The sequence below is a fragment of the Lutjanus erythropterus genome, chromosome 19 (genome assembly GCF_056507025.1).
Source record: "Lutjanus erythropterus isolate fLutEry1 chromosome 19, fLutEry1.hap2, whole genome shotgun sequence".
Taxonomy (NCBI): Eukaryota; Metazoa; Chordata; class Actinopteri; order Lutjaniformes; family Lutjanidae; genus Lutjanus; species Lutjanus erythropterus.
The window spans coordinates 2,633,305-2,636,721 of NC_139335.1; positions in this window are offsets into that span (position 1 = coordinate 2,633,305).

Consider the following 3,417-nt stretch of genomic DNA (forward strand, 5'->3'; position numbering starts at 1 on the left):
GGCGTCAACATGTCCCAAAAGTTATGTCGCAGCTACGTTCATGCAGCGACTTTGTGTCATTAGGGGAGTGGGTGTCCACATGTTGACATCACTGAGATCAAGAGCTGAAACTGTTGAGCAGTGTGCGTTTGAAAGCTCAGTGGCATCAGATTGAATATCATGAGGCTATTAGCATGCAAATGAGCTGTTTCCACTCATTATTGTTCTGACAAACAAGCATCTGCTAATGGGTGTGTGTTTACATTGCACCTACAGTATGAAATGAGCTCGAGCTAATGAATGTAAATGAGCAGAGTTCACTGTGGAGTTTGGTGAGGGGCGACCAGTTTGCTCTGAAAAGTGTGACTGGAGGAGTGAAAGTGAAAATGGATGTTTGCAGAGCACGTCAGAGCGAAAAGAAGCTGGGCACAAGATGTAAATCGCAAAAGTCCCTTTCTATCAAGATTGCTCTCACCCTTTTATTGTTCTCTTGTAAAATGAGTGAAGCATGAAAAACAACTTGCTACCCTTCAGCTCTTCCTCTAATGTGACAGAAAAAAAAGACATTGAGCTCTGGATGCAGATCAAATTTCTGAACCACAAATTATTCTGTGCTCCATCTAACGCAGCCCACAGGTGAAGCTGCAAACTAAAATGTCAAGAGAACTCGTGACTTTCACTTTGTTTGTTTCTCATCATGAGCTGTTTGCATAATTATGATTAATCGAGGTATGTTTCATCCCGAAGATTCAAGATGAGCGTGATCTCCCACAGGACTGACAGAGTATTTACTGGTGATAACCTTTTTCTTTTAAGAGCTCGATGGACCAAAGCCAAGAGAAAAATACAGTCTACACCGTAACCGAGCTGGCAGAACACTTCACTGCAGGAAACAAGCGCTCAGGTCATGGACTCGGTTTGTCATTCCCCATAAATGTACTCTTCCGCTTGTTGAAAACAAGATGAAGGATGACTCATGACAAAGTGACTTTTTCCCACTTGCCAGTCGACCACTGCCTGTGGCCTTTGTGCCACTTCTCTCACTAAAGTGCATTTTTAGGTGTCATGAGGGGTTTATTCATTGGAGAATTTCTTTTTGACGGATTGTTATGGGCGAGGCTGCCTGTCCGTTCCTCACAGTGGCCAACTGTCTCTCAGTGTAGTCAGGATACGCCAAAATGAAACAGTGGACCACCAGATATGATCTATTAAGGACACGCTGATTGTTATTTTCATTAAGTAGATTAACCGACAGGTTGTGAGCTGAAACTGCATGCTCTGCTTAATAAAGTAACTTTATTCTGTAAGCAAATTTATATCTATTTTTTCCAATTTATTATCTGACAATTGACTTATTACTCTGGAGATTAAGATTTACAGAGTATAAGACCATCTTATAAAATATGATGAATTGTTATAATTAGAGCCCGAGCACTGAAGGAATTATTACTACACACAGAAATTCACTTGGTAGGTTCTGGCAAAGTCACATGTCAACTCTGTCGTTTTCATGCTATAACATCCATGACTGCAGCCCCTGACAGCAAAACCTGATTGGAGGAGGAGCTGATTGTAGAGAAAAATCTACATCTGTGGACACTGTACTATTTCCATAACCTAACACTGAATTGTATTGCGTAAATTATATTCTTTGCAAACTCTCGCAGGTCACATAAAATGAGGTGGTGGGCTGATTCGGCCTGGATTTAGTTTGACACATGTGCCTTAAAGCTTAAAGCACTTGTTATCGGTCTACTTTGTATTGGTTGTCTAGTACTTTGTCAAATATATTGTAGGCAGCAAAGGGAAGGGTGTCAGAGCTCAGCTGAGACTGTCTCTGTGATTACACATCAGTCCATGTCTGCAACAAGCAAGAAAACTGTCATCAGGTGAGAAAATTCCTTCCAGGGTGACATCATTATCTCCATTACTCCTGTGGAAACAGACATTCCTACATGCTCCTGTCTGCTTGTATTTACTGCAAAATCCCCTCACACTGTGCAGTGTGTGTGTGTGTGTGTGTGTGTGTGTGTGTGTGTGTGTGTGTGTGTGTGTGTGTAGAGTGTGACAATATACCAGGATTTATCACTGCATGTCTCACTATCGGCCAGCTCAAACATGAACACCGGCGTGGGACAGTTTGTTTGGCTGATGGCCACGAGTTGATGTCAGGCTGCGTCTGACTCTTTGGTGACATCATCAAGATAAAGAGCAGCGTTTGACCTGGACGCAGCGCTCTTGACTCAGACACAAGGACTGCTGTGTGAGTGTGTGTGTATGTGTGTGTGTGTGTGTGTGTGTGTGTGTGTGTGTGTGTGTGTGACAGCTGACAGCTCTGCACATGTTACAACATCCACAGGCAGGACTTCAGGACTCCAGAGCATGATGGCATAATGATTCACAAACTCACGCACACAAATACTGCCTACAGCAATCTCTCTCTCTCTCTCTCTCTCTCTCTCTCTCTCTCTCTCTCTCTCTCTCTCTCTCTCTCTCTCTCACACACACACACACACACAATCATTCTTTCCATCCTAAATTCAATAATACTTATTATGTTTGTGTAACTGTTTTAATTTTATTTCCAAAAGACAGGCAGTTTGCAAAAGAAGGAGGGAAGCATAGTTTTTGCATGACAAATAAAGACACAGGACACATACAGAGATACTGAGGAAGGCTAAGGACAGAGGCGGGGCAAACCCAGCACTTTCTGGAAGCTGTTTCCATACTTTGGTAAAGATGCTCTCCGTGATAAGCGTCATACATACAGCAACAGATGATAAAATATTACAAACAGACAGGAAAACTATTTGTTCCCCTTATCTTAAAGGAACAGTGACATTTTGAGAAATTTGAATGTTTGGCGTCAAACTGAGAATCTGATGAGGAAGAGGAATATCAGTTTCATCTCTGAACAGCTGTATGTCTGGGACATGTTTAGACCTGAGACTATTGATGCTTAGATGATCTTAGTCCCCAGATTAAGATCTGTCCTTAAGGTATTTGTCCGCAATGTACTACAACTTACACTTAGTACAAAGACTAGAAACAGAGAGAAACCTGAGCCTCGCTCATCAAAACTGAAAAAAAAAGATTTAAAAAAACTTCACTTTTATACAAACCACATTCCAAAAAAGTTGGGAGGCTGTTTAAAATGTAAATAAAAACAGAATCCTACCTATATTCAAGTAAATACAGAACAAAAACAAGATATTTATTGTTAAAGTTGTGACAGGATCATGTTTACTGCTGTGATACATAAGCTTTTCTTGTGTTCATATCATATTACCAAATGAAAAAAGGTTATCTTATATATTTTCACAGGACACCTGAGATGTTGCAGGTTAGTTCAGCAGTTTTGTTTTTATATTTTTATGTCTACATGTGTTAAAACTACAATAACTAATTTTTGGCCACTTTGACGGCTGTGGGAGTCCA